Raw genomic sequence first — 21,472 nt, forward strand, 5'->3', positions numbered from 1 at the left:
TCAAATCACAGATCCTCGAGGTACTGAACAAAATATAATAGAATCTATCTATCTATCTATCTATCGATCTATCTATCTATCTATCTATCTATCTATCTATCTATCTATCTACCTACCTATCTATCTATCTACATTTCCAAGAGGCCCTTGTTTTGATATATTACTGTTGCCTCAGAAATTGAGGGATCAACCAAAGCACATTAGCATAGTGGCATAATAACAATATCAGATTAGCTAATGGTTCCCTTGAAAAGCAAATGTTACTTGATTCAAGTCAAATGACTAGATAGGAATGAGTAAAATTAGCAAAAGGAAGGATGTGTGGTCTCCCAGGCTCTGGAAAAAGAGATTTAGTGAATGTAGTCAACAACTAAGGAGATAAGGTCAAGCAAAGCACTTTTAGTTGCATGGAGAAAGGATGAGAGATCTAGGTCTTTGCCTCTAAAGCTATCAGTTCATTGTTTTTTATACACAACATATGTGGTCTTAATGAGTTAAATCAAAATACAAGTATGCCCTATTCATTAATTTTGACAAAAAAGTTATACAGATATACTGTATTGATTCATAATAGATGTACTTTTTTTCATGAGGAAAAGCCTTTATGTGGCTATGATTGGTATTTTTTGGTGTGTACTTGAGTCAGAATGTTTTGATGGAAAGAACACTTGATGTGGAGTCAGTGGACCTCAGTTGAAATTTTAGTTCAATTTTATGATGGCATAAGATCTTCAGTGGAGGACCCAAGCATCTATACTTGGTCCTGTGCTATTTCACATTTTTGTTGATGACTTGGATAAAGGCATAGGCAGCATGCTCAGCAGATTTATAGATGATGCTAAGCTTTGAATAGCTAACACGATGGAAGACAGAGTCTAATTCCAAAAGGATCTTGACAAGCATTGGGCTAAATATAAGAAGAAAATGAAAATATCAACCTCACAAGTCTAAGATAGGACAGCATGGATAGAGAGCAGTTTTGGCAAAAAAAAGATCTGAGGGTTTCAGTGGATTCCAGGATCAGTATTGCAATGTGTCAGGCCAAAAATGAAAACAATTTTGAGATGGATTAAAAGGGGTATAGTTTCCAGGAGAAGAGAGGTGGTAGTTCCCCTGTACTCTGACTTCATCAGACAAAACTAGAGAATTGTTCTTGGTTCTGTGTGTCATATTTTAAGAAGGAAGGAAGCAAGCAAGCATTTATTCAGCACCTACCATGTGCCAGGCCCTGTGTTAAATGCTTTTCAAATCATTATCTCATTTAATCTTCAGCTATTATTATCTTGATTTTATAGTTGAGGGAACTGAGGTAAACAGAGGTTAAGTGACTTGCCCAGGGTCACACAGCTGGTAAATATCTCAGGCTGGATTTGACCTCAAGTCTTCCTGACTTTAAGTCCAGTGCTTCAACTAGCTGTGGTCAAAAGAGAAGGTCTTGAATCCATATTATACGATGACTGTTTGGAGGAGTTAAGGCATGTTTAGCCTGAAGAAGAGGAGACCAAATGGAAAATATGATAGCTGGCTTCAAGTATTGGAAGAGCTGTGATGTAGCTGAGGGCATAAATTTGTTCTATTTGACCTCTGAAAAAGGACCTAGAAGAATGAATGGAAGTTTCAAAAAGTCAAATTTGGGCTCAATTGGAGGAACAACCTTCTAACATTATTGCTGTCCAAATATGCAATGGGGTGGCAAGAGAGGTCCTGGGATCCCCCTCCTTGGAGACCTTCCAACTGAGGCAGGACAATCACTTGTTGGGTACATTAGAGTGGAGATTCCTTTTGAGTATGGGCTGGGCCAGATGGCTGCTGAGGAGACCTTCCAATGCTCCAACTCTATGATTAGAATTCTGTGATATACATTTTCCAGCCACAGAGATCTCATTTCAGGAGGGTAGTCTGTATTCAGAGCAATATTATACTTAAAGAGCTTCTTCTGATAGGAGCCAGCTGCTTATTCCTGAATGCTGAATTAGTAAACCTCCCTTGTTTTACAGCTGAAACCTAGAAAGATTAAGTTACTTGCCCAAGGTCACATAGTTAGGTAGTGTCAGAATTGGACTACAACCTAGGCCTCTTATCTATTAGGCCAATATTATTCTCACTATGCCACACAGCTATTTTGCTCCCTTCCCCCCTCATGGAAATGAGAGCATATCTCTTTCACTGCCCACTTTCTCATTTTTAAATCTGCTCTTGCAAATTCATTTCCTTTCATGCACATCACACTTGGAAAGGTTTCATGTTTCACTGCTCTTCCCCTTTCCAGTCTTTCAGAGGATGTGGAAAGCCTAGATGGGGTCCAGAAGAGAGCAATTACCATAATTAAAGGGTTGGAAAATAGGATTTGTTTAGAAAGGGCAAAGAAATTGGGATTACCATATTGCTTTGAAAACAGACTGCCTCTGAATATAGACCGCACCCTTAAAATAGGACTGCTTGAAAGACAAAAAGAACATATAGATAAGGATAAGGAGGTGAGGGATCTAGGTAAATGGGCCTGAATACTAGGCTAATGTTGCCAAGATTGTTAAGTGTGTCCTTGAAACATGCAGAAGCTTTGGTGTAGTTTTCCTGATGAAAGGAACTCCAGCCCTAAGAGCTTTGGAAGAGGAAGGTCCCATAAAGACAGATCTGGATACAATGTGGATAGGTGCTGCTGTCAGAAGGAGGCCACCACATGACCTTCCTCACAAAAGAGCAATAACACCTTTTCCCAGAGAGGAGAAGCCTGGACAGCCCATGGCAAATTTAGCCAATGGCAGCAGTGGAGAAGTGGGCCAGCCATGGACAACAGTAGGAATTCCTGGGGGAAAGTGGTAAATGAGGCAGAATGGAGCGGCAACCAAACACAAGCCCAGCATCATGACCCGTCTGAGAACAAGGACCTCTTCTACCCATAGGACTGGCAATTGTGGAAGACTGTGTCCTTTGTGGAAGATGGTGTTGGGGAATCCTATCCTTTGCTTTCCCTTTGTTATTCAGTTTTATAAATGCTAGTTTGAATGTACACGTCTTCTGATTTGGACTGAGAAATTCATGGATTAGGGAGTTACAAGAAATGGGTTTGAAAAGAGGAAAGATCCAGAAAGACCATCAGTTGTAGTAGAATGTTCAAGTTAGATTACTTGTAGCCCTGGACACTTGAAAAGTATACAGTGAGGGGGGGGGGAAATCAAATAAAACATTTCTTTTAGTCTGCTGTCAGGTATTTGCCAAAGCCAAATTTCAGAAGAAAAACAAGCATGGCCTATATGGGCACCAATATTCTATGTTAAACGTTGAGATAAGATGTGTGGCCTTGTTGGCAGTACCATAAATTAGGGTGGTCAAATTCAAATAGAAATGCCTAAGAATCCCTGCAGATAGCATATTGATTTGGAAAGCTACATGTTAACACTATTTATGCTTTATTATTTTTATTTATTTTGTTAAATATTTCTCATTTACATCCAAATTGGCTTCCCTGCCGATTTGGCCTCTCTTGTATTTGACATCTCTGCCTTTGACCTCAGGAAGACACCTTTGGAAGGACTTTCACATTCAGTTACACAACTATTTCTGGCCATGCTCCAGACAAAAGAAGAAAACCTGCTAAACTGGTCAGGGCTGAAAGAGCTTTTATAGTGGAGGGGAAAATGGGGGAGAGGTATGGTGAGCAACACTTGGACCTTACTTTCATCAGAATTGGCCTGAAGAGAAAATAACATACATGCTAAGTTGACTATAGGCAAGTAGGAGAAGAGGCAGAAAATAGAAGGGGAGGCTGATAGAAAGAAGAAAGGATTGGGGGAGGTGGTGATCTGAAGCAAGACACTTTTGAAAAAGGACAGGGTGAAAAGAGAGAGGGAGAAGGATATAGGGGTAGGTGAATGGAGAGTGAATGTGAATGGGATGAAAGCAGAACCAGGAGAACCATGTACACAGTAACGGCAATATTGTATGATGATCAGCAATATCATGATTCAAGACCATTCCAAAGGACTTAGGATGAAAAACGCTATCCACCTCTAGAGAAAGAACTGATGGAGTCTGAATGCAGATCAGAGCATACTTTTTTTAAACTTTGTTTTTCTTCTTTTTTGCCTGTTTTCTTTCACATGACTTATATGGAAATCTATTTTGCATTACTGCACATGGATAACCTACATAAAATTGCTTGCCTTATCAATGAAGGAGGAAGAGAGGGAGAAAGGGAGAGATTTTGGAACTCAATATTTTAAAAAACAAATATCAAAAATTGTTTTTACATGTCATTAGAAAAATAAAATATTAAAAACAATTTCCCACTTGACTTTTTAAATTCTAATTGCACTAATATTTTATGCTAAAAACTTTTAAATTTTGCATGATTAAAATTATTTTGTTTTTCTTTTTTGTGGTTCTCTATTCTTTGTTTGCTTAAGTATAACAAAGATCTCCAAGGTCAGTTTTCCTTCTGTCCTTCATTTTTTAAAATGATAGGACTTTTTATATTGAGGCCACCTACTTATTTGGAGCTCATCATGGTATACAGTTTATGGTTTAACGTGCTAATCTAAACCTATTTTTGCTAAACTCTTTTCTAGTTTTTCAGCCATTCGTGTTGGACAGGGAATCCTTTCCCAAGCACTTTAGAATGGTGAATCTATTAAACACTTGGGAGCTGAATTCATTGGCTTCTAGGTCTTGCTTATCTATTTTGGCCCACTTTTTGATGAACAAGTACCAAATAATTGTAATGACTGCTGTTTAATAGTGTTGTTGGTGATCTAGTAATGGCTTTATTCTTCTACTTTTTTCATCATTTCTCTTGAAGTTCTTGACCTTCTGTTACTCAGATGACTTCTATATCACCTTGTCTACAGGGTTATCATCAGAAACATATTACAGCCCCCTAATATCTACCATGGTCCTTTTTCATTTTTTGCAGATTGCAGTCCTACGTGATATTTGCCATACTGCATAAACAAAGGAATACAGAGATCAGAATTACAGGGTTTTCTTTCATGAATCAACTTGGTATTGTTAAAATAACTGCAATTTCTCAAATGTAATATATCTTATTATCTTCTTCCCATTCAACTTAGAGCTTTACTCAGAGTCTATTGCATTGGGAATTACCATAATATATTGTCTAACATGGACATACACACATATACACGTGTGCATGTGTATATATTATATGTATGATATACACGTATAAGATATACATGTATTATATATGCATATATATTTTACATGTGTATTTTATATATATATATATGCACATATATTATGTGTGTGTGGTTTTTTTTGAGCAGGGGATAGACATAATTGTTCCTGTTAGGCAAGATTATTTTTACAGCTGTGTGAAAAATGATTTGGAGAAAGAATTGAAGGCAAGGGGATTACCATACCATGTCTCCTTTCCATCCATGCAAAAATTCTTGAAAACATTTTCATACATCAGTAGTTTTCAAACTTTTCCACAGTGGCAGAGACCTACAGTTTGAACTAAATGTTGGCAGAACCTTAGTAATAAAATCCTCCAAAATTATTATTTTTAATTCTAATTAACAAATAACCTAAGCTATTTATTAAAAAATAAACTTGAGGTGATTTTGAGGTTCCTTGCAGCACAATTTGAGAAACACTACTACACGTGATGTCTCTGCTGCCTTGATACTCAGTCTCTCCTCCCCCACATACCCCCAAACAATCTGGCTGCTGTTCGTTATTATTATTTCCATATCATCTTAGGAACCCACAGTCGCCATGCCAATTCACACATCATTGACATCCAAATCATTGCCTCATTGGATTGTATGTCTCTGAGTCACCCCAGTATCTTTGTGTGTTTTCAAGATGCCACATTCAGTGTAATTTCTGTTTTATTCTCAAAGGCATTCAAAAATTATTCTCAGGAGAATGGCCCCAAATGCTTAGGAAGCTACTTAGAAGCTAATGCTATTGATGCACAGGGAATTATGGAATTAGAATTAACCAGGAGTGTTGTTAGCTTCTTCTGGCTTGAACCTCACCCACTGGTATGGTGGGTAGGCTGAGTAATTAGCTAGTTAAGCAGCATTTATTCAAGGATATGAAAGCTTTTCATCATGGTCATCAGTGCACAATATTAGTGGATAACAGATCAGTGGATAATTTTTGGTGTAGGGGGAATGGAGGGTAGCAGACAGAGGAGTAAGCTTGGCATCAGGTACACTGAGATTCATATCCCCCTTCTGACAGTTACTGGTTGTGGGAATAAACTGGGCTAATTTACTTCAGTTCTCTTCTTGGGGGAACTCCCTAAGACTTATGTATAAAGTCACCAATAGCTCACAATCTTTTTTGAATGGAGGGAATTTCTATACAAAGAGTTACTCCGGGAGATTAAAATCATAGATCTTAATACCTTTAAAGGTAAATGGATATGGAAAAGGTAAAGGGATACAACTGTACCTTTGATTTCACAGGTATAGGGCTTTCCTGGTTAGCATGCTCAAAACGCAGATCAGTTCCTGCTCTACAATCTAAAGTAACAATTAAAGTAATCTAAAGTTAGTTGACTGGGGAACCTGAGAGGTTAAATGAATGGTCATAGGTTACACAACCAATATGTGTCAGAGGCAGAGTCTGAGCCCTGGGCTTCCTGATTCTGAGGCTAGCTTTCTACTGGTTTACTCCATACTGCCTTTGTCCTTATATGTTTACATCAGGGAAAGCTGTCATTCTTTTTTTAAATGAAGTTTCAATGATATTGAATAGATTTCCAAATGTCTCTATTTGCCTATTAATTTAACAAGTTTGAGACTGTCAAGAGCATGAGCTGTTGGAGATGTCCAACATGCAGTTGATGATGAGATTGGAGCTCAAGAGACACGCTTGGTCAAGATATAAAGATCTAGATTTCATCTTCATAAAGGTGATAATTGTATCTATAGGAGGTGATGGAATCACCAAGAAATAAAATATTGGGAAGGAAGAGTACTTGAAGTACAGTGCTAAGGAAGAGCTCCAATGGTTTGGTGACAGTGTGGAATGATCATCCAGCAAAGGAGACTGAGGTGTAGACAGACAGAAGGAGAAGTACCAGGGATGAGCTGTGTCATCAAAAAAAACCCAAAACTCCATATAAAGTCAATGTTGATGATAGGAATGAGTCCCAAGTTTTGAAACTCGCCATCTGAAGCACAGTTTTTCTACATGGAAGATAAAGTGAACAGACAGCGGTAGACCACCGGCTATGATTTGTGATCGTCTTCTAGTTTTAAAAATGTATGTAACAAGTTTAATTTGAAATCTGATGGCTGTCACTTTGCTCCCAGTTGACTGGGCTTTACTGGCTAGTTCCTCCCTTCTCCTCCCCTCCCCTCCCCTCCCTTCCCCTCTCCTCTTCTCTTCTCTCCCAAAACCTTAAATCTACTGCACTCTGAACCTGGGCCAGCAATGGGCCCCTGTCTAAGGGTTCTTCTGGACCCTCCTAGCTTTAGAGTGATTATCAGTAGTAACTGTTGCTGTTTTCCTCCCAGCCCGAAGTCTTTCTTTTTCTTGGCCTCATTAAAGAGGCCACACCCTGGCTACTTCTTAAATAGTCCTGTTCAATGAATGGGTGTTGCCTCACCCTAAATGAGTACCTGCCTTGGGGCCAAGGTCTCCCCATGCATCCTGGGTCATCTCCAGTCATCCTGATGAATATCTGGTCACCGGATTCAGGTGGCTCTGGAGGTGAAGTGCGGCTGGTGACCTGCACAGCCCTCCCTCACTTAACAAACCCAAGTGCAAGTCATGTCATCATTTCTCTGATGGCATGGTCTTCTTTGGCTACGAAGGACAAACACAACAACAACAAGGGAGGGGGGTTGTGTGCAAAACTATTTAACCCAATTTTGTAAGGAATACAAGATCTGTGAACTTGTTTGTTTTTTTATAATTGTATTTTAGTATAATTCATTTCCTTTATAATCTTATGCATTTTATTTTATGCATTAAAAACATTATTCTGAGAAGAGTTCCATACTTCACCAGACTTCCAAAGGGGGCCATACTACTCAAAATAAGCAAAGGAACAAACAAATGAATGAATATCTAAATATATAAAAAGATCAATAAATAGTAGATAGATAAATAAAGATTAAGAACGTCCCTGCATTAGAGATCATAGGATTTTGAGTTGGAAAGAACCTTAGAGTTAGGTTAATAAGAATTTGTTTAGTTAGTGCTTACTATGTACTAGGTGTTTTGGTAATTGAAGGGAATCTAATTATAAGGAAAAAGAGTCTCTGTCTTTTAAAAGTTTCAATTCTACTGTGGGAAGAGAACACTTCGGAAAAGAACTGAGAAGCAGGGGTGGGGGTTGTAAAGTTAATGCAAGGTTAATGGTGGGTGGGGGGAAGAGTTAAAGATCTTCCCCATCCATTAAGAGACCTCACTTCCTTTTGTTAACTTCTGCTGAGGCATTGGGTCTGAGGGTGGTGCCCTCTGGATCTGAAAAATATATATAAATACTTTGAGGTTTACTCATTAGAGAAGGTTCTAATGGAAAGCCAAGAGCAAGGCCCAAAGAGGAATGAATATGGCTGGCCTGGGTGCCTCCCTTAAAATGGAAGGTTTAGAAGAAATTTGCATGAAAACTTTATTATATATTTAAAAGGAATAGTAAGTTGTACATAATAAATCTGCAGTTGTATGTGCAATCACCTTTTTCACTATATTATGTTATAAAAATGCTTGTTTTATTCCATAAATTAAAAAAAAAATTTAATTTTAAGATATTTTTTAAAAATAAGAGAACTGACGCCAGAAAAATCAAGGGATTTGCCCAATGATACAAGAGATTAAGTGGGAGAGTCAGAAAGTGATCTCAGGCCCCATCCATTCAAATCCAGAGTTCTTTCCAGAACCCTGAGATGCCTCAAAATCCAGTCTTGCCTGTGCACCTCACAGAACTCTCATTGTAGACAGAAATCCTTGTCTTTCATTCCATCTTGTTCTGGGGCATACTTCCCCTATTGCTGTTCCAATAAAAGCCGTTCTAGTCCCCTCACTACCCTCAGAACTGATTTTATCACTTTGTTTTTATTTTTGCTCCATTCTATTCCTTCAAGAAAACACAGAAGTGGTACTATGGTTTTGGTGGTATGTGTCAGAGCGGGTGGTGACAGAGGCTGTGGGAAAAGATGAGAAGAACGGAAAAAAAGGAGGCGGTGATATTATCTTGAAGAGAAATGCATTTCCACATCTTTGCTTCCTCTACTTTGGTTTCCTTGTTTGGGCTTCATGTTCTGTCATACTCACAAGACTTTTCATTTTAGAACAGGGCACAATTTTTATAATTCAGTTCATTAAGATGCTTACTTTAAAATACAGTTTCAAGATTTCTGTACATATTTATGTCATGGTGATTGAGAGCCCAGCAGCTAAGTAAGCTGAGCTATTTCCTTTCTTAGGCCTTAGCTTCTTCATTTGTAAAACGAGAGCTTTGACTAAGATCCTTCTGGGTCTAAATCCTATGGTTCTCTTGTTTAATTTTGTACAGAGGAGTTTGAATGCAAACTCTTTTCTTTTTTTTGTTTTGTTTTGTTTTTTCATTCTCAAGGTTTCTCCCATTTGTTCTAATTCTTCTAGACAACATGACTAATGAAAATAGGTTAATGTATATGTAGAGCCTATATCAGATTGCATGCCATCTTGGGGAAGGCAGAGGAGAGAGGAGGAGAAAATTTAAAACTTAGGTAAGTGAATGTTGAAAACTAAAAATAATGTAACTTAAAAAATAAAGCATATATGAGTCTTAAAAAAATTATACAGATTGAAATTGGAAGAATGTAAGAATACTGAATGTGCAATCAGGAACACCTGGATTTAAATCTTGCCTCAGACTCTAGCTATGTTTCCCTGGGCAAGAACTTCACCACTGTCTATTTCATCATCTATAAAATATGTATAATAATATCTACCTTACAAGGTTTTTGTGATGGCCAAATGAGGTAACATATGTAGAGTGCTTTGTAAACCTTAAAGCACCACAGAAATGTTAACTATTGCTCTTGTTTTTATTATCATTATTATTAGTGCTATAGAGGTATTGGAGTGCTACTTATTGGATAGAACAAGGCTGGGGAACCTTGGCTTTGAGGCCACGTGTGGCTTTCTAGAACCTTAAGTGCAGTCAAAAGGCCACACAGTGTTCTACAAGGCTATCCCAGGATAGAAAGTCAGGCTCAGAATTAGGAAGACCCAAGTCAAATCTAGTCTCTAACTGGCTATTATGGCCATGAGCAAGCTATTTCATCTCCTGAAGTCTCTAGGCAATTTAAAGATCATGAGCTCTTCTACATCAGTAGAAGGAATTTCTCTGTCAGGAGTTTCTTATACAAGTGAAATAGTGGGTTGGAGCTTTAAAAGAAAAATTGAACAAATAGTGGTTGGCATATAATGATTATATTAATAAAGGTTTGTAGAACTGAATTGGATCTAGCAAATGGGGAGTTTGCTAGCATATTGAATTTAAGGCGATAGAAATTATGATGATTTTAGTTCTTTGGCCCACCAGTTTAGATGCTGACCTTTCATGTCCCTGGGGAGAAAAATCCTAGAATGGTGTAAACCGAAATACTTTTGTACCAGAAGGAACAATAGAGAGAGGGTTTTTTTGCCCCTTTCCCTCCAGGGTCTCTTGGGACATCCCATGGAGCCAAAAGACAACTATACAGGATATTCATTTTTAATCAATTTTATTTTTCTTTGTTCCTAAGCCACACACTATTTACACCAGTACACTGGCTACGTCCTCAGAGCGGATAAATTCTTTCAATCCTCTGGGGCAGCCCTCCCGCAACTTTGTGTTTGTTTGATTTCACAACATTCCTTCCCTCCTGCCAGCCAAAAGAAAAAAAAGTGCTAAAAATGCTGCCTGGCATGGTTTTTATTATAACTTGAAGTGAACTTAAATTACCTTTGGTTTGAGAACTGGGGGAAGAGTTTCATGAAACCCATTAACAAAACTGGAGACAAGTGAGAGTTTCAGGAGACTAGGTTTTAGGATTCCCTGGCCCAGGGAACATTTCATGCACCACTGGCAGCCACTTGAAAGATTTGGACTGTGTTGAAGGTCTACTGACAGGTCATCCCAGAAGCAGGCTAAGACTACCTTTCATTACCTCCTGAACAAAGAAGATCATAGAATCATTGAAACTTGGAGGAGGAAAGGACCCTCAGAGGACATCTCATTCAACCTATTATGGGAAGCAGAAATACCATCTATGGCATCTTTGATCAGTAATCACCAAAGCTCTAGGCTGGAAGACCTCTAGTGGTGGCAAACACAAAGCTATCACAGTGGACAATTCCACTTTCAGACAACCGCAATGATTAGGACATATCTCTTTACATTTGATCAGAATCTTTCTGTTCCATTCTTCTTCTCTGAAAGTACTTAAAAATAAGTATAAATTCTCCTCTGTCTGGTAGTTCTTTAGATACCTGAAGATGATCATCACATCTCCCCTGTCTTCCCTTCTCTAGGAGAAAAACTTTGAGTTCTATAAGGGTTCAAAAGGCTGCCAAGATGGGTGGGAAAAGGCTGGTGCTATTAATAATGAGCAATAGCTTCTCCAGAATGAATAGACTTACTACAGGGCCCCTACCATACAATTATCTAAAGCAAGTCTAGAGATTTTGGTTTTAAGAGACAGACAGAGTGAGAGACAGATAAATAGACAGACAGACGGACAGACAGGTAGATAGATAGATAGATAGATAGATAGATAGATAGATAGATAGATAGATAGATAGATAGATAGATGACAGATAGATAGATGATAGATAGACAGACAGGGATAGACCAACGGACCAATAGAGAGTCAGATATGTGTGTGTATTAATGCCTCAGGAAGAAGCAGTACATCAAACACCTCTGAGATAGCCAATCAGGGACTGTAACAATAATGAGAACAGTAACAAGAAAAATAATGGGGACTTTTAATTTGGTGGATGAATTGTGTACCTTCTATCCCTGTAAGGACACATCTGGGTCATATCATACTTTTCCCTAGGAAAAAAGATATAGGAATTACTAAGGTGGTAGTCAAGAGGGGTTGTGTGGTGGCTATACCCAAAGTACCCTTTTGGTAATTTTCTTGATTGAGAGTAAAAGTGGGGATGCAGCTTAGACAAATGAACTTTGTCCAAATTATAAAACCAAACCAGATCAACAGTGGGCATTTTGGAGGAGAGTTCTAATTCTCCTTTTGGCTCAACCATGAGTAGGTTGTTAGGTTCCTAAGGCAGGGGTTTCTATATCTGGGGTCCGTGAACTCATTAAAAAAATTTTTAACAAGAGTATTTCAAAATAATAGATTATTTTCATAATTCTATATACACACACATATATATATTATTTTGTTTATTTAAAAGTCTTATTCTGAGGAGTCTACAAGTCTCAACTGATTCATAATGGGTCCATATAAAAGTTAAAGACCCCAGCCTTGTAGGATATCATAACAGCACAACTAGTTTAGGAAAATGTGGTCAGGGTGGATTTAGGAAGTTTTGGGGTTACCTCTTTTTCTGTTTGTTTACTTGGTAGAATTCTTTTATATATTCTTTTGATTTACTGAAAAAAAAAATAACAGGAATAGTTTTTTAATAATCTATTTTCCCTTGTAAATAAATGCTCTAAGAAATAAAATACTCGTGATCTGAAGTATAGCATAGGATAAAAGGAAGGGGAGTTGATTGCTAAATAAAGCTAGGTCTAGGATCTGAAGTTATGATGAAAATGATGATACTGGACACAGTGGGAGGGGGTTCCAATCATGCTATAGCTGAAGAATGGACTTCATTTGGCTCAGTGATTTCATGATGAAGATAGTGGTTTCTTTATAGCAAACACTAAGAAGAAGGTAACCCTGGGTCGGAGTCAAGATCTCTCAGGAAACCTTAGTTCAGAAAGGGAACTAATTCTTGGAAAGCTACTGATGGCCTATGGTAGAATTGACCTGCCCCTTGTCCCCATGCCAGTTAAGAAGTCAGCTCCCTATCCCATATCCAAAACTCAATTGATTGATTTAAAAAAAATCTCAATATCCTTGCAATCAAGTCAAGTAGAAAAAAGTGTTAAGACAGTGAATGTCCCTGACACAGGGAGGGATAGGGCTCTCATCCTTCTTAGTTAAGTAATGACAGCAATGACTGATGCAAGATGGAATGAATTCCTCAGAGTTCTCACGAGGGAATCTTGACCTCCCCCCTTCAATAAGACAAAAAGGACAAATCACAGGTCCTTCAGTTTGCTCTGGAAAATTCATCTTGTAGTATCCTCCCATGATCCCTGGACATACTCCAATATTCCTCAATGACCTTGGCACTTGGCTTACAGACTTTCCACTGAGATGATTTTCCTTAGAGACCATAATATTTACATCCCTTCTGCCTCCAGTTCTTAACCATCCACTCATCCTTGCATCTTTTGCAATCTGATTTTCATCCACACAACTGTAGGAAGGAGTGAGGCTGATGACTTTGCACAGCCATGCCTCACCTAAATCCAATTCATGTGCAAGTCAAGATATTACCCTTGTGATGTCAAAGGACAAAGGACAAATAACAACAAGAAAAGGTTCTGCATGAGGTCTCTACATAGAGAGAAGAGGAAGAAAGACTTCCAGAGCAGGTGTTGGGAGTTAAACCTTTGTCACATATATTTCTTACACATGTGCCTCAATATTATTATGGTCTAAGTCTAAGCTTACTCCTCCCATGGATGCTGTATTTGTGGGAAGGAGTGAACCAAGTGTTAGGAGGACGTTTTGTATAAGCTGTCTTTATCATGTTATCTGAGAGTAGTCGTAGCTGTCCTCTTGGGTCCCAACCTACCAATTCAAGCAGAAGCTGGGTAATACCATTATTTCTCCTCCTACTACTCTTCTTATTCCTTTCTCCCCCTCCCCACCCAATGAGGTTCCCCTCCTTACATGTGGGGACTCTGATTAGAGGAACATGCTTTTGGTTCATGACATTTTCTAAGACATTTTGGGGGCTAGGGCCTATTTTTAAAATTTTTTTATTTCTAATCATTGATATGTTTATTCTTATTATTTTTATTTCTTTTTCAATGATCTGGGACAATTTACTTTTTTACCCTGCAGTTTTCACATATGATTTCTTGAAATATAGCTCTGAAAAATCAGGTTCCAAAAAACCCATTGTGTCAAATAGAGCTACTTGATTAGCCTTTAAACCCAAAACATTCTGTCACTGAATAGTCAACAATAGCTCCCAAACCAAGGCTCTGTGCCTCATTGTTTAGATGAGCTTAGAATGAGAGCAAACAGCAATTTCTGGACAGAAACCCTAAGGTTCCTTTCCAAATAAATTTCTTCCCAAATTAATAGTTGGATGATGATAAACTGGGGCATCTTTTGTCTCAATTCTTACCTAGCCCTTAGCCACTGAATGGGCATTGCTCTGGGAAACACCTAATTTAGAAAGGCTAAGGTCACCCAATGCATCCTGGACCATCACCAGTTTTCTTGACTCTTGTCTCACCACTACACTTAGATGATTCTGGAGGAGAAAGTGAGGCTAATGACTTTGTACAATTCTGCCTCACTTAAATCCAGTTCACAAGCAAGTCAAGACATTGTCATGATGTCATTGGTTCTGTTTGAGAATGAAGGAGGAACACCACCACCACAGCTGTACTGCAATAGCTTTCTCCAAGCTTATTAGTAACCATCTCTATCATGGCCTTTTAATTTGCCCCTTTCCTCCTTGATGTCTATGCAGAATATGTAACTGTTGGCTAACCTCACCTCCTTGACAATCTTAATTCTTGGGTATCTGTGATACTGAATTTGCAAGTTTCTCCTACCTTTCTCACCACTGCTGTTTCCATTACTGGAACCTCATCTTTCCCCTCACTCTTTAGATGGGTTTTTTCCTTTAAAGTTCCTTTCTCAGCCTTTTTTTCACTTCCTCTAAACTCTTTCCCTTAGCAATCTCATCTATCCCATGTGGTTTTGTTACATCTATGTAGATGACTTCCAGATCTATAACACAATCCCCATTCTTTCTCTATCCAATACTACAGAGATGAAAGATGAAGCTAGGACTGGAGTTAAGGAGTCCACAGTCTGACAAATTTTCTAGGAGCCACTAATGACACATTTTTGTTGATGCCCACATTGTTCCATAAGGAAAAGGGACAGTTTATAATTAATGGCATCTAACCTCTTCATTTTACCTATGGGGAAACGGAGTCTTTGAAAGGTTTAGTGATTTGTCCCAGGTCACAGGGTCTTGGGCATCCATTTTAAAAAAGAATAAGTTGAGGAGACATGCCAAAAGTCAGAGTGAATTGGGTTAAATCTACATTTTAGTCCTAGATTAGCTTAATCTCAAGGATTACATTTGGCAAAATCTCAGTGAGATCATAAATTTGATGGAATTTGTTCTTCCAATGTTTATCTTTTTTGGATGCATAGAGAGATAAGGTACTGGACAAATATTCTCTTAACTGGCATTAGGTGAAGAATAATTTTTTTCTTGGGTTCATTCCTGATTTTCTAGTTGCCTGCTGGATAGCTCCTTTTGGGTGTACTGCAAATTCAAAATGTCTAAACAAAATCCCTCTCTAAACTTGTATCCCCCAGCTCCTAGCCACCAACTTCTTACATTGAGGGTACCACCATAATCCCAGTCATTTAGGTTCATAACCTGTTACTTTTGATTCTTCCCTCTTTTTCATCTCTCCTTTCTCCTGCATTATTATAAATTTCCCAGTCTAATTTCTTCTATAATCTCCTATATTCATTCCTTTCTCTCCCTATCACACTGTAATTGTTTTAGGGAAGCACCTCAGTGATCTCTTCATTGACCTTTCTGCTTCCAGTCTCTCTCTCCAGAGCATTCTTTATACCACTGTCTAAGTAATCTTAACATAACTCTGGATCTCATTTGACCTCTACTCAAGAATCCTCCAGTGGTGTCCCATTGCTTGTGAAATAAAGTAGAAGTCCCTAATTATAGTGTCCAAGACCTTCCATAATCAATCCCCAATCTGTCCAACCTTCTCTCTTATTATTCCCCTTCATCTTGTCTACATTTCCATCACTCTCTAGCCTCAATTCCCTTCTTGCCCTATGCCATCCTTTTGTCTTTTTTTCATACTATGACTAATCCTCCCAGCTACTAGTGATTCTCCACCACCCCTCTGCCCCACCTCATTATCTTATTTTGTGTATGCTTATGTGTTTCCAGGGGTGGAGAACCTGCAGCCTTCAGGCCATATGTGGCCTTGGGTGTGGCCTTTCGACTGATTTGACTGTTTTACAGAACAAATTTTTTTATTAAAGGGATTTGTTCTGTGAAGTTTGGATTCAGTCAAAGGCAAATGCATGAGGACCTAGAAAGCCACATGTGGCCTCCTCTGCAGGTTCTCCACCCCTAGGTCAGGATATCTCCCTGATAGTATGTCTCTTCCAATAGCTTCTTGAGGGCAGAGACTCTCATTTTCATTTTTGGGTTCTTTCTTTTTCAACTTGTAAACATAATGCCTTTATTGACAGCAAAAGTTGGGGGGAAAAAAGGAATAGGTATTTTCCTTCTCCTGAGAATGGTACCTGAGCTAGAGAGGCCCAGTTTGGTGGCCCTCCATGGGCCTCTGAGCCTTAGTCACTGTCACTGGCCTCCTCACTGGCATCAGAAGTACTCCCCTCACTACCATCCTCCCGGGCTGAGTGGTCACTGGCACTGAGGAGAGAGGGGCTGGGGCTGTGCTGCCCAGGCTCTTGATCACTGCCACTCTCCTCTTCTTCATCCTCTCCACTGCCCTTGGCTTGGCCTTCCCCATCCTCTTCCTCTTCCTCATCCTCTGAGTCAGCATCACTTCCAAAGATCTCCTCCTTGTCTCTGGCTGCTCGAGCCTCATCCTCACTGCTCTCTTCCTCAGCTTGGTCCTCTCCACTCCCACTCCTCTCACTCTCCTCCTTCTCTTGCTCATCACTCTCGCTTCTGGATGGCTCCTCTTCCTCTTCCTCACTCGCTTCTTTTTCACTGCCACTTCCTTTTTCCTGTTCTTCATCTGAGCCTGGGGCCTCTTCTTCCTCCTCTTCCGGCTCATGGTTCTCCAGCTGTGCTTTCCGAGCTTCCTGAGCTTCCAGTTCCTTCTCGTTCATGTCCCGGTGTTTGACCACCAGTAAGGCATTGGTGCCTGACTGCACACCAGCCTTGGCCCGACGTTTACTGAGGCGGACCCTGGTTTCCAGCTCATTGTAGTAGACCCCATCACCTTCCCGAAAGATGAAAAAGTAGTTTTCTTCATAGCCTTTACTAGCCTTGTTCTTCACATTCCAGTTGTATTCCCTCGCAATCTTATAATCATAGACATCCTCTGGGGTGTAATCCATCTCTTCTTCCTGGTCCCGCTTCCGCTTCCTCATGGTCTCTTCCACCGGTAGAAAGTAGGCCACAAACTGGTTGCCCTCCTCATCCATCATCCCCCTGATCATGGCTTGAGACATCATCTCCAGGGCTGCAGAACCGCTGGTGTCCTTCGGGGCCGGGTCTGAGTCGAAGATCACTTGGGCACAGGGGTTGATCCACATCTTGAAGTCCGGGAAAACGGGCATGACCTCGACGGGGGTGACCCTGGGCTTGCTGTAGTGCTGAGAAATGGGCCTGTGCGCGTCCTCGAAGGTCTTCTCGATGGCCGCGATCTGGCTGTCCCGGTCTTTGTAGATCTCCTCCTCGGTGAACTGCTGCTTCACCGACACCCCGATCTTGACTTCGGGCTTCTCGTGGGACACCCCGTAGCGGTTGAACTCGGTCGAGATGTACTCCGTCTTCCTCATCCAGGGGACGACCTTGGCATGCTGCTGCGACCTCTTGGAGCTGGCCGGGGCCTGGACCTCCTCTTCCAGTAACTTCTCATCCGCCAGAGCCAGGGCACCGCCCGGCTCGGCCCGGTACGTGTCCGGGTTGATGAGGTCGATGGTGACTCCCAGGTCCGGCTCCGTCAGCAGGTCGTGCTTGTACTGCTTTTCCAGAGAGGTCGCCTTGTACTGGACGAACCGGTTCTGGTCAAAGGGGTACGTGATGAACTTGGGATCGAAAGGGATGTCCGGCAGACTGTTACAGTACTTGACACGACACACCACGCCGGACCTCTCCTGCAGGGTCCTGTGGGAGTTGGGTCTGTGGCTGTCCTCCCGCTGGGCCTGGGTCTGGATGGTGGGTGCCATGGTGAGGAGGACGAGTATTGGGAGTAACTGGGCCGGCCCTCAGTCAGCAGACAAGAGCTAGGACGCCAACGCCAAACTACCGACCGCGGCTAAATGCCTTCTGGGAAATGTAGTTCAGCCTTAATTTGTTTTAAAACTCTCGGGAGACGGATTCGCCACAGCGAGAGGAGGCGGGTCTTCTTGGAAGATAAAGCTTATGATTGGTCAGCCGTGCAAGACTTGGCCTGATTGGGAGGGAAGAGGAGGCCCTATTCAACACGGAGTTTGGGCCTAAAAGTGACGCATATCCGGGATTGCCTTGAGTGGCGGAGGTTGTGACCAATGGGAGGCTGCGCCAGCCGCTCAGCTTAGCGTTCTTCAGCAGGTGGCCGTGTGCGGAGGCCTCCGCCTCCTCCGCCGGCGCCCATTTTAATTTTCATTTCGTCCCTTAGCGCCTGGTACGTTAAAAATGCTGCTCAGCGCCCTCGAGCCCCCTCCTCCCGGTGCCCACGCGCTTCCCCTTTATTATGCCGCAGAGATCTCGTGCCCCCTCTGTCTGGGTAACCTCGGCACACAGCAGGGGTTCCTTTTGGGGGCTCGAGGGCGGTGATTCACATTGAACTAAGTGAAGCCCACCACCCGCAGTGGCAGACGAAGCGTTGCGGCTAGCTGCGAGGGCTGGCTGAGCCGCGTCCCTTCCATGCCAGCCTCCATCGGGTGCCGGGGCTGTGCCACCCCCCGAGACCCGCCTCCGCTCCCTCTAGACACGACCTTCTTTTTCACGGTCCCACCAAAGGACTTGCCAACGTCCTCGAGACATCGGGGACTCGAAGTAGCTAGGGTGACGAGCGCGAAACACGGGGCGCAATCCCTCGAGGGGAGAGCCTTCGAAGCCTGCACCTCCGGGGCTCACCATCCCTTGTGTGCCATCGGCGTCAGCTCTGACCTCACCTTCTCCGGGAGGTCCTCCCCGACCCTCCTCCTTCCCACTTCCCCCTGCTCCTGGCAGGGACTTCTCCCTTTTGTCTCCGTGTCCCCCGAGTTTACGCTGTGCCAGACACTGACCAAACACCTAAGTGATCGTGTAATCGATGAAGTGCTGAATTCACAGCTCAACAACCTGGAACAGGGTCCTGGATCCAAGGCACTCTTGTGTGGACGACGGTGTCGGGCTTCCCTCCTTCCCCATGTCCTTGTAACTTGTCATGTTCTAGGGTTTTATCTTCTATCTTCCATGGATTCTATGGTTGGATTTACGGTGATGTGATCGTTCTGCACTTTAGATAATTATTTTGGCCACTCCATAGAGGACAGGTTGGAGGGAGGAAGAGATCTGAGTCAGGGAGATCAAAGCCATTGAAGTGGTCCAGCAAAGAGGGGATGAGGTCTTCATTCTTTCCCCCTTAATGCATTCTTCTCTCAGTGCTCTGCCCATTGAAATCCTTTTCTTTTGGGATTCTCTCTTGGATTATTTCCTCCATTTGCAGAGGAACTTTTTCCCCTTAGCATAATGCCTGGCACTATATAAAAGTTATCCTGGTGATGACTTGGGAAGCAGAGAGATATTCCTCAAGTCCCTCTTACTGTTTTCTCAAGTAGCAGGAACGCTTCATATTCAGCGCAGACATAGTCAGTGACATCTGCGTTTCTAGAAGAAAAACAGTCTTTTCTGGTCATTCCATTGCTCTTGGTAGGTAAAGGCAAGCATTCTAAAGGGAAACCTATTCTAATGGTTTTTTGTGGCCCTGCCTCTGCCAACAAACTGTTAAGGCAAGCTGGTGATCATTTATCATTGTTCACAAATCAGTTGGTACAGGGTAAATTTTCCTCTCTTTCCTTTCTTGAAGTTTTGCAGTATTACTTTACTGTTCCTTAATATGTGTATGTTTGCACGTGCACCTACACATATATGCATGCATGTGTATGTGTATGGATATAGGTGTATGTGTAACTCTTTCATTAGATTCAAAAGTTGAACCTGAATTGGAATCCTGCTTCAGACCCTTGTTAGATGTGTGACCCTGGGCAAATCCCTAAACTTCTCCTAGCCTCAGTTCCCCTGTCTATAAACTGGAGATAATAACAGCACCGACCTCACAGGTTTGTTGTGAAAATTAAAATGAAATAACACATGTAAAGTATTGCAGATCTTAACATGTTCCTGTTGTCAGCTCCCATGGGTTCAGTTATGATCTCCACAGGGAATATTACCCAAACTCATTATCTCCTTCCTGTAAACCTTCCTCTCTCCTGAACTTCCCCATTAGTGTTAAGGATATCAGTATCCTTCCAGTCACCTGGGTTCACAACCTCAATATCATCCTCTTCTCTTTGCTCATCCCACATATCTAACTAGCTGCCAAATCTTACAATTTCTTTCTTTGCATCCTCACTCACGTACATCCCCCTCTTTCCACTCACACAGCCTTTATCACCTTTTCTGGCCTTTATCACCTCTTGCCTCTTTCAGTATCCTTGTTCTCCCTGACTCAGATCTCTTCTTCACTCTAGTCCATCTATGGTACAGTTGCCAAAGTAATTTTATAAAGTATAGAACAGCTCCTGTCACCCCCACTACTCCATAAACTCCAGTGGTCTCCTGTTACCTCTAGGATCAAATATAAACTCTTTGTTCAGCATTTAAAGCTTTTTAAAAATTCCTACCTTTTCTAAGGCAAATGCCTTAGGAAGTAGTCCCCTCTACACACGCTTGCCCTCCCAAACTCAGACTTAGAATTCCTGGATTTCTTCAAGACTCAGCTCAAACCCCACCTCTTCTTCACCTTTCCTTTTGTCTCCTCCAATCCTCAGTTTTTCCTCCTCTCCTCTACCCTTTGCTACTGTCTACCTCTCTAAGGAAATGCTATGGGGAGAGGTAGAAATTGCAGATTGTGCATGTACATAAGAGAGACAGAGATGGAGATACACAGAGCGCAGATGGGGACAAAAAGACAGGGAGAGAGAGAGAGAATGAAAGAGCACAGGTATAAAGCTTATGACTTGATTGCTTGTACCCTACACACAGTATATATCAACACTAAGTAATAATGAAACCCATAAAATCAAATTCTGTCCTGTATAGCTTATGAGCCAGGCTAGCTGAAGCAGTGAGATATTCTTGGGGAGGGATAGGAGACAGCACGTGTAAGGGAAGTCAAAATCATTAACAGCATGTTGCTTGACCACCATCTCCCTTCAGATGCTAATGGAGACAGTGTTCCTAGGCCACCATGTCTGCAACCATTCCAATCCCTGAAGCCATTGTTAAGTGGAGAAATCCTGGAGAA

General features: G+C 41.3%; 1 pseudogene across 1 annotated transcript; it reads right to left on the bottom strand.

Annotated features, from left to right (window-relative positions):
- Positions 1-16,496: 16,496 nt before the first annotated feature.
- LOC140516600 (RNA polymerase II-associated factor 1 homolog pseudogene) lies at positions 16,497-19,660 on the bottom strand (annotated as a pseudogene). Its single transcript, XR_011971398.1, has one exon. The product of XR_011971398.1 is annotated as an RNA polymerase II-associated factor 1 homolog pseudogene (transcript).
- Between the last annotated feature and the right edge of the window lie 1,812 nt (positions 19,661-21,472).

The sequence above is a fragment of the Notamacropus eugenii genome, chromosome 1 (genome assembly GCF_028372415.1).
Source record: "Notamacropus eugenii isolate mMacEug1 chromosome 1, mMacEug1.pri_v2, whole genome shotgun sequence".
In the NCBI taxonomy this organism is placed as follows: domain Eukaryota; kingdom Metazoa; phylum Chordata; class Mammalia; order Diprotodontia; family Macropodidae; genus Notamacropus; species Notamacropus eugenii.